This window comes from Panthera leo, chromosome D1 (assembly GCF_018350215.1).
Source record: "Panthera leo isolate Ple1 chromosome D1, P.leo_Ple1_pat1.1, whole genome shotgun sequence".
Taxonomy (NCBI): Eukaryota; Metazoa; Chordata; class Mammalia; order Carnivora; family Felidae; genus Panthera; species Panthera leo.
The window spans coordinates 71117249-71128373 of NC_056688.1; positions in this window are offsets into that span (position 1 = coordinate 71117249).

Consider the following 11125-nt stretch of genomic DNA (forward strand, 5'->3'; position numbering starts at 1 on the left):
GCAATCTATAAAATGAGAGAAAACTTTTGCAAATCATACATTCAGTGAGGGATTCGTATCCAAAACATATAAGGAAATCTTACAACTCAGTAGCAAAAAACCAATAACCCAATTTAAAAAATGGGCAAAGTGGGGTGCCTAGGTGGTTCAGTCAGTTAAGTGTCTGACTCTAGATTTCAGCTTAGGTCATGATCTCATGGTTTGTGGGTTTGAGCCCCACATCAGGCTCTCCACTGGCAGTCCAGAGACTGCTTAGGATTCTCTCTCTCTCTCTCTCTGCCCCTCCCCTGCTCATGCTCTCTTTCTCTGTCTCTCAAAATAAATAAATAAACTTAAAAAAAAAAACCCTTGAAAAATAAAAATGGGCAGGATTGAACAGACATGTTCCCAAAGAAGACAAATGGCCAAAAGGTGTGTGAAAAGATGTTCAGAGTCACTAATCAGCAGGAAACCAAATGAAAACCACAAAGTGATACTGCCTCACACCTGTTAGGATGGCTAATATAAAAAAAGTGAAAAGAGAAGTTTTGGTAAGGATGTGGAAAAAAGGGAACCCCTATATACTGCTGAATGTTAACTGATACAGCCATTATGAAAAGCAGTATGGATATTCCTTGAAAAATTAAAAAGAGAACAACCATATGATCCAGCAATCCCACTTAGAATATATATCCAAGGACATAAAATTGCTACCTTAAAGAGGTATTTGCACTCTCATGTTCATTCACTGCAAACTTATTCACAATAGGCAAGATATGGAAACAACCTAAATGTCTTTCAATGGATGAATAAAGAAAATGTGGTCATATATACAATAAAATATTACTTAGCCTTTAAGAAAAAGGAAACCTTGCCATTTGCAAAAATATGGATGAATCTGGACATTATAAAGCTGAGTGAAATGATCAAGACTCAGAAAGACAAGTATTGCATGGTCTCACTTATATATGGAATCTTGAGCAGAAAAAAAAGCTGAATTCTTAGTAGTAGAGTAGAATGGTAGTTTTCAAAGCATGGGGCATGAGAGAAAGGGGGAAATAACAGAAAGAAAAGAACATAAAAGAAAGAGAGGAAGGAAGGAAGGAAGGAAGGTAGGAAGGAAGGAAGGAAGGAAAAGAAAAAGCAAAGGAAAGAAAGGAAAGGAAAGAAAGCGAGAAAGAAAAGTTAGAATGGTGAGGGGCTGGGAAGAGGAGTTCATAGGGAGTTACTGTTTGATGGATACAAAGTTTCAGTTTTGCAAGATGAAAAGAGTTCTAGAGATGGATAGCAGTGATGGTTGTGCAACAACATGAATGTACTTAATACCGCTAAACTGTACACTTAAAATGATTTAAATAGTGAATTTTATGTTATATGTGTTTTAGTTGCTGGTGTGCTGCCCTGGGGAGCAGGTGATAGTGAGGCCAGCAGTGGTTCCGGAAGTGCTGCAGACCAGCCAGAGGTTGCAAAACATCCTGCTGCCGAGCAGCCTGATGGGGAGTACATCTGGGAGGTAGAAACCCTCTCCCCAGGGCTGACAGAGCAGCCTCCCCTGGCCCATTGGGACCGAAACTGCTCATCATCTGCAGAGCCCCAGTCATTGAGCTGCTGAATAGCAGCATTAAGGAAGGTAACACTAAACTGTAGCTGCTGGCCCCAGAGCCACCTGGTTCAGTTTTGCCGCTGAGGGCGTCCCCGTGGCTCCCATCTCTCAGATGGTACAAGCTCCTGTGGTCCTGGCAGGAGCGGCAGCTGGGGGCATGACCCCACAGGACCTACCCTCCATCCAGATTGTCTAGGCTCTGTCCACAGCCCAGTTAGTGCACACATTTTGAGTAGAACTGGTACCTCTTCTTGTCTCACATACAGACCCCTACTAGCTGTCTGCCTTGGGTGGGCTAGGCTTGGGGGGGGAGCTGCAGGCTGGGCTTGATAATAAAGATAAGAATTTCTCCCCCAAATTTTTTTTGGGAAAAAAATTTGTTAAACTTATATGTAAGACTGGTAGTAAGGGCTACCAAGCTACAGCCACTTCAGAATATCCGCCTAGGAGAAGGTACGTTCGGCTAAATGATGGTTTTCAATCTTTGCCCAAGGGCACCCCCTTTCCCCTCATGCAAAGAATAAACTAGCACTTGACCTACAGGGCTGGGAGTATGTTAACTCATGGGAGCTCGTGTCCCAGCCTCACTGAGCACCCCTAGTTCAGAGCTCACCCCGGAAGACTGCAGGCTCTTCTTCCCCTATTTCCTGCCTCTGTCACCACTGCTCATGAACCCTCTTTGTAGCATGGTCATGCTATCCTAAATCTGGAATGGAATATCACATTGTTGTGTCTTTATACAAATGTCCTATCTCTTTGAGATAACTTACAAATACAATGCAACTTCAGGAGGATTTTTCTCTTGGGATAAACAGAGGAGTTCTAAAGTTTACTTAGAAAATAAGTGGTCTAGAGACCTAAAAAGAAGAGTTTTGGGGTACAGATCAGCTTTAACAGCTGTTAGAACATATTTAAAAATAATGATTGTTTAAAATACTATGGTTCTGATAAGGTAAAAATGTGTATTTGAGGAACTGAATGCAAAGGCACAGAGTAGACTCAATAATTTAGCTAAAGAGAGCTAATTTGTGCTAAGAGGTGACTGTGGGACAGGGTTGATATCCATTAGACACAGCAGGCATATAGCTTAGTGGCCCACAAAAATGTTTTCATTTTCAAATAAGTAAAAAAAAAAACTTTAAGAGTGAAAATGAATATGTAGTAATGAATCCAGCCTGGGTTGTATTTGCCTTTATTACACACAGTTATAAAATAAAAGCAAAAATGCCTAAGGCACATGAAAATCACAAGGCAATCCTAGCCAACAGAGCATAAACCTTTCTCTATTCATGATCTGTATCATGCTCACCACCATCATAATGGTTATAACCTAATTATTAACCCATAACCCTATAGCCATAATTATTATACCTAATAATATGCATTGTCAGTAAAAACAACACAGCTTCAAGACAAGGGCCTGTCTGCTCGTTTTAGTAAGTTTGTTCCCTAACTCTTACATACTGACTGTAAACAGCCACTGGATTATCCGTTTGGGCAAACATTAAGTTATATTCAAAATGTATGTTTAAAAATTATAAATTAGTGGAAGAACTGTCCAAAAATTGCACAAAATAGGATTGAGAGTTTTTGCACGTTAAAAAAAAAATTTTTTTTAAGTTTATTTATTTTGAGGAGGGGGAGAGGCAGAGATAGAATCTCAAGCAGGTTACACTCTGCCAGCTCAGAGCCCAATACAGGGCTTGAAGCCATGAACTGTGAGATCATGACCTGAGCTAAGATCAAGAGTTGGACACTCAGCTATCGACAATAGCCAAAGTATGGAAAGAGTCCAAATGCCCATCGATGGATGAATGGATAAAGAAGATGTGTGTGTGTGTGTGTGTGTGTATATACACACACACAATGGAGTATTATTCGGCAATCAAAAACAATGAAATCTTGCCATTTGTAACTATGTGGATGGAACTGGAGGGTTTTATGTTAAGTCAAATTAGTCAGCCAGAGAAAGGCAAATGTCATATGATTTTAAGATACAAAACAGATGAATATAAGGAAAGGGAAGCAAAAATAATATAAAAACAAGGAGGGGGACAAAACATAAGAGACTTAAATACAGAGAACTGAGGGTTGCTGGAGGGGTTGTGGGAGGGGGGAATGGGCTAAATGGGTGATGGGCATTAAGGAGGACACTTGTTGGGATGAGCACTGGGTATTATACATAGGGGATGAATCACTGGAATCTACTCCTGAAATCATTATTGCACTATATCTAACTAACTTGGATGTAAATAAATAGATGAATGAATGAATATATACATAAATAAATAAATAAAATGTTAAAAAAATTTTTTTTAAACATGAAAAAAAAACACAAGAGTTGGATGCTCAACCAACTGAGCCACTCAGGTGCCCCATATAAGCTTTTTGTTGTTGCTGTTGTTGTTGTTGTTGGTGGTGGTGGTGGTGGTGGTGGTGGTGATGGCAGCATTTAAACTTATAAATCATAGGGGCCCCTAGGTGGCTCAATCGGTTAAGCCTCTGACTTCGGCTCAGGTCATGATCTTGTGGTTCACAAGTTTGAGCCCCATGTTGGGCTCTGTGCTGACAGCTCAGAGTCTGGAACCCGTTTTGGATTCTGTGTCTCTCCCTCTCTGCCCCTCCCCTGCTCATACTCTGTCTCTCTCTGTCAATAATAAATAAACATTAAAATTTTTTTTAATTTATGAATCTTTGAAAGAAAAGGATCAAAAGATAATTTCTGTACAAGAACCAACTAATCACAGTGAAAAAGTAATCAGCACGAAAAGCATTTCATTCAAATGTTATAGAAATGGATCATTATGTTTAATATATAAAAAGTTTATTCTAATGTAGAAGTATCAATAAATGCTCCCTTGATAGCAAATGACATAATGCAAAATATAGATAGAAAGCAAATAGGGGTAAATGTTCATCTTGTAACCAGATTCAAATTAAATAATGAGGTATGTTTTTATATCCTTAACTTGTTAAGAAAGGTATAATAATAACACTAGCACCATTGTTCACAGTGAAATGGATGAGACTTTATGACTGTGGATAAAAAACAGGAATACAGTAGTAGGTACTGAAACCATAGAAGGTTCCTGCCCTTTGACCCAGTAATTTCACTCACTGTAATTTAGATGAGGAGCTAATTCAGGAGAAGGGCAATCCCTCTGTATGCTGCTCCTCCCTGTAGCATTCTCTGTAATAGCAGAAATTGAAAACAACCTGAATGTCCAACAACAGGGACAGTGAAGACAGTGATGTAAATTGCAGTACATTAACTGGATAAAATGTTGTGCAGTTCTCACAATAATTATGAAGAATATGAGCCAGTGTAAGGTGTTGTTCAAAATACTGTTTGGCGGGGCGCCTGGGTGGCTCAGTCGGTTGGGCATCCGACTTCGGCTCAGGTCATGATCTCGCGGTCTGTGAGTTGGAGCCCAGCGTCAGGCTCTGTGCTGACAGCTCAGAGCCTGGAGCCTGTTTCAGATTCTGTGTCTCCCTCTCTCTCTGACCTTCCCCCCGTTCATGCTCTGTGTCTCTTTCTGTCTCAAAAATGAATAAATGTTAAAAAAAATTAAAAAAAAATACTGTTTGGTAAAACTAGATGTCCAATTATGCAGATGTTTGATTATAGCTCTGTAAAATATGCTAGAATGTAGACAAGGACTATGAGAGAGCAGAGAAAAATAGTGTTTGCTCCTGCTCCTTCCCTCCCAATCATGAAGCTCTCATGAAGTTTCTTTCAGCATCCACACACTCCGTGTTCCCGCCTTGTTCCCTCTTTTCCATTGCTCCTTCTTCCATTCATTGAGTGGATTCCTGCTGCTCCAGGGCACCCATGTCACTTACCATTTTTTGTATGCAGCACTAGGATCCAATGAGGAAGACCTATCCCCCTCTGCTCACTGAGCTCACCGTTCACACACACATGCATAAGGAAGTATTTGTAATACAGTATAGAAATCCATAAAGTGATAGGAAAAAAAGGAAGCTAAGTGAGAACCAGATTCCTTAGGAATCAATCACATGTTTTATCTCTTCAAAGGGATTTTGCATGGAGAAAGTGCTGGGGGAATTTGATCCCTTGATTACCAGACTTTCCCCACATGACAAGTTTCCCTCCTGCTGGCTCCTCCCTCTGAAGAAAAAATACTCAAGTCTCTCCTCCAACACAAAAATCAAGTTTTCACCTCCACGTTCCCCACTCAACATCTTTTCTATAAACTCCTTCCTTTTCAGTCACAATCCATACTTCTAATTCCATACTGAGCAGTCACTGCCTACCCTGCTGCTAGTTGAATGCATTGCGATAATAAAAACCCCAAGAAAAGATGAGGTTACACTGGAATATGTAGGGCTCTTGCAATCCAGGTGGAGGAGACAGAAATTGCAGAAAGAAGGAAGAACTCGGTATTCCAGAGCAGAGACAAGCCGGCGTGTCTAGAACATGTGAACACAGATGGGAATGGCAAGTGTTGAACCTGGAGGTGTAGGCAAGAGCCCCACCATGTGGGGTCTGTGGGTCTGAGTAGAGTTTGAAGTTCATTCTAAGCTCAATGGAAGCCATGGAGTGGAGACGCAGCTCTGCCGTTTCTTCTCTCCCATCCTAGACTGTTTGCACAGCATCCTCATCAACCCTGATTTTTATGGCAATAATAGGAAATACGTAGATTAGGTGATGATACCCATCTTACAGGTGAGGAAAATAACACTTGACCAAGGCCACATGACTGGTAAGGGAAAGAAGAGTGGTAAATGGGACTATTAATTGTCCTGGGAACTCAAGAGATAAAATGTAAGGCCCTTTCTTTGTCACTAGTCCATGTAGGTATCTTTCCCTCTTGGGCTGTGCTTCACCTGAGAAGCTGTGCTCTGTAGGGGTCCCTCCCGCTCTCCACTATGAAATGATAAAATCTCTCCATTCCCTTCAGCCTCCTCATCTGGAGCATCCTAACTCTGATGTCCAGGCCACAAGCTAGACCAATTTAATCAGAACCTGGAGGACGTGGTTAAACCCAGATATGAGCATTTCATAAATTCCCAGAAGATTCCAATGGGCATTGAAAGTGAGAAGTCCATGATGGGCAGGTATGAGGGCCACCCAGATCTACCTTGCACTGTACCTCTTCCTCACCTTCTATCACTTGTCTCCCAGATGCGTCCTCCCTGCCCAAGGGCTGCTCTTGAAACTGTAGTTAGGCCACACCCCTTAACCACTTTCTGTAATATTTACTGTTGCCCTCCAATCCCCACATTGAAAGGCTAATGGATTCTGCAGATTAAATAATCCCAGTCATCTGGAGCTGTCCTGGGATTGGACTGCCAGACAATGGCACAGTGCCCCTTGCTGCTGGTTCTAATTAAATAAATCACTTAAATAGCCTCTGTTTCCTCCAAAGCCCAGGTCCTTTAGCCAAATGGAGGTGAGCAAGGGCTGTCTCCAATGGAATGCAGGAGAAGAAGTGAGCTGCTCATATGAACAGTGGTTGCAGGAGCCACAGCACTAAGGGACAGACACTTAAGGCTTCAAGTCTTCCTTGTAAACTACCTACTCCTGGTCAGGGAGGCACAGCCAAGAACCCTGCACAAAATGTTGCAGGCACCAGGATGGGATTTCGTGGGGAAATAGGTACTACTTACATAAATGGGTTAGAAAAAAGCTTAGGGCAGAAAGTCACCACCATGGGGCAAAAGCACCCAAGGTTAGCTAGCGAGATTTTGTAATGGGATCACAAGTAACTTGTTATATCACCTGCAGGAAATTACTTTCCATTTGATGCCAATGTACAATTATACTTTGATCACAAACTCCACTTGCCCCCCAGATCCTTTGCTTCTTACACACACAAGTTAATAATTACTGTGTGATTGTTTTCTTCACATTCACGTGTGTAAGATCTTATTTTCTACATGCTCACCACATGAGTAATATCTTGTGTACTCAATAAACATGGAGATGAAACTCCTGTTCAGGGCTCTTGTCTCTTCCTGGACATTAACTTCTCTCGTATTCAATTCTGCATCCGCTCCCTTGCTGGACAAGAGAGAACTCCAGACTCATAGTCTGCGACAGGATTCAATTTGGAGAGGCCCAAGGGGAACTAATGGAGGGCTTCCCTCTTCCCTGTTCACTTCTTCCATCCCCTCTCCCTGATCCTATCCCTGGCTCTGTCCTAGTCCCCCAAATATTCCTCATAATGCTATTCCTACTCAGTTTAAGAGAAAAGTTCTCACCTCTTTCAAACACTTCCTCTGGGCTCACATATCTTCCCCCAGTGTATGGGAGGACCCAAGTTTAAGGTGCCTGATGTCAACTCTCACTGGTGCCTTCCTGGGATCCAGGACTCTTGAGTCATCCAACAAGGAACTTTTTCATGTTACTCAATCGTTCCATTTAGAGGGATGAGCACAGGGTTATCTTGTTTATTTATCCATCCTTAATTCACTTATTCAATGGAGATTTATTTTCACCATAAACAAGGTAAATCCCATATTTCCTTTACAACTTGTGTACAGCCTAGCAGCAGAGATAAATATATTCACATAGGAGGACACTCACTGATTTGCAGCTCAGATGCCACAGATATATTACCCTTCCCTTGTCAGTATATTCATGCTTATTTCCAGTCATTGGAGATCGTATCAGTAGGATGATCAGTATGATGATTGTTGCAGGACGCTTATAGAAGACTTCTCAGAGGAAAGAGAACTAGATGGTAGCAAGTCTCCTGGTTGATGTACAAACACTGGGTGGACTGGGCTGTCCTGGTTAAGGTCCGAAAAGAAAAAAAAAGAAAGAAAGAGAAAAGAAAAAAAAGTTCCATGGCAATGAATGAGAATGGTGTGTGAGCACCGAGGAGTGGACTGGGTTCCACGGACTAGGCCAACAGTAAGAAATGTTACTTCTGGGAATAGTGTGCTCTTAGATATAAGAAAATCCCTCACGAGTAGCATATGTGCACACTGGGGGAAGTGAAGGAGGGTGTGAGTATAGCTCAGAGCTGTTAAAAAAGCACCTTAAGACTGAATCTCAGAGCAGAAAATCTGCCCTTCAGTCGGAAACAAGACATCAGTGGCTCCCCATTGCCTGGAACTGTGAGTTACAACCAAGGCAGGCCCACTCCCCAAGAGGAAGGAAGGTTTCGTGCAGCCCCTGTAGGAAACATTACTCATGCCCACTCTGCAGGTTGAGAAAAACAACCATGGTGACTCATGTTTACTAATTGGAATGCATCAGAATCATTCATTATTTTGTCAGAGAAGAAAGAATGAGAACCACGGGCCTTGAAAATAAAGTCCCCCTAGCGAGGCATACACAAGCCCCCCATCTTTTCCATCTACCTTTTGGACTCCTCTCCAGCTGCTAGCCAGTTTTCTCCCTAATGTCCACTCTGTTCAGGGGCTATGTGGTTGGGTGACTTGGGTCCCCGTCCTCCAGCTGGAAGGGTGGTGTGATAATTTTAAACATCACAAATTCTTACAGATGTTCCATCACAAGGTGAGGACTTGCTTTGTCCAATATAATGTGACAGAAATTACATCACACAGGTCTCAAGTTTCCAAGTCAAGAGTCCTTACAGTTTCTGTTCTCACCCTCATGGAATGCTGTGGTATGTGTGTGTGTGTGTGTGAGAGAGAGAGAGAGAGAGAGAGAGAGAGAGAGAGAGAGAGAGGAAGAGAGAATGAGTAAGCCCAAGCTGGCTTGCTGGGGAAACACACCCAAGACAGGAGAACCCAGGTGGCCCAGACAAGCAGCACGTCTGTGACAGACACCCTCCAGGCCAGCCAACCCCGAGCTGACTTGCCAAGTGACTCTAACTGTGTAACTGGACCCACCACGTGGAAGATAGTGAGCCATCCCACCTCAGTCCTGCCCAAGTTCCTGGCCCACAGAATTACGAACACTTAGGCTGTTCTGGTTTTGAGCCACTACATTTTGGGGTGCTTTGTTAGGTAGCAAGGTTCATGGAAACAGTGGGCTAAGCCAATCAGGGCAAATCCTTCCCTCCCGGCACAGTTGGGCCAGAACACAGGCCTAAGTCATCAGTGCAGGCTCAAGGAATCAGTGAGAACCTCAAAACCATGCCCGGGACACCGGGGCAGAGCTGTTCTCCCTCCTCTGCCTACCGTGCTGTGGAGTACAGCCAAACTATGGCACCGTTTTGCAACCTTAAAAGGAGGAGCCAGCCCAAGGAGGAAACCCTTATGTGGAAACTTCACAGGACACTGCACAGAAGCAGAGTCGAGAGCCTTGATCAACGTCTCTGTCAAACTGCACCGAACCTCACACCCCCTCCAGACTTTTATAATCATACAGGTCCTAAATCCTCTCGGTTACTCAAGGCATGTGACTGAGGCTTTGGGGATTTGCAACGGAAAATGTCCAACTGACACACTCCCAAGCTGTAGAACTGTGGTTTTCGTGTCTACCCTATGAAAGAACCCCACTTCTCACACAGAACCCGGAGCAGAAGCATAAAACGAAAGCCAGTGTGTTTGAGACAGGGGTGGGCAGTCCAGAATCCTAACTGACAGCAACTTCTTAACTCCCTGTGTTAGTTTCCTAGGGCTGCCCTAAGGAAGTACCACAAACTGGGCATCTTAAAACAACAGCAGCTTGTCGTCTCCCAGTTCTGGGGACTAGACCCCAAAATCAGTGTGTCAGCAGTGCCATGCCCCCTCTGAAAGCCATAGGGGAACCCTCCCTTGCCTCTAACTTCTGGTTTGCTGGCTTCTTCGCTGTTCCTTCCTTGTGTTACAGATGCGTCACTCATCAATCCTCCTTGTTCCCATGGGTTCTCCCTGAGCCCCTTCCCACCGTCTTCCCTGAGCATGTCTGCCTGTGTCCAAATCCCCCTTTCTAAAAGGACACCACACTAATGACTTCAGTTAAACCCGATTACTTCTACTAAGACCGTATTTCCAAATACAGTCATTCTGAGGTGGTAGGGGTTAAAACTTCAACATACCTTTTGGGGAGAGACGTTTTAACTTGTAAACCTCATTATCCCAGGACAGTACCTGAGGCAGCTAAGCAGGGCATAGGGGCTCTGAGGGAGATGGTTTGTGTTTTTATTTCTCTGTGATATTTTAAATTCTGAAACTCGTCCCAAATTGTCCTTTTTACTATTCTTAGTTTTCAAGGCTGAGGTTGAATGGCACCTACTCTTTCTGCTCCTGCCTCAACAAGAATTAATTCCTCTCTCTTCCATGTTTTGTAAAATTTGTTCATAACTCAAATAAAGCACTGTCAACATCTCATTAAGGTTATATCTATATATATGTGCTATTTCTACACTGGACTGTGTATAACCCTGACCCAAGGTTGTCACTTGCATTTAGCTTCTTGACTGGCTTATAGTAAATATTCAGCAAGAATTAAATGAAATAGAATTATGTGTCTTGACATTTATAATTGTTGGAGGGCAGTATTTGTTAAATAGGAAAAAAAAGGTTTTATTCATTCCTTTAAAAGATACTTGCTTGGCAAAAGACTCAGTTTAGGGCTCTAAGTTTATGACATCAAAATGGTCTTAGGAATGTGTAAGA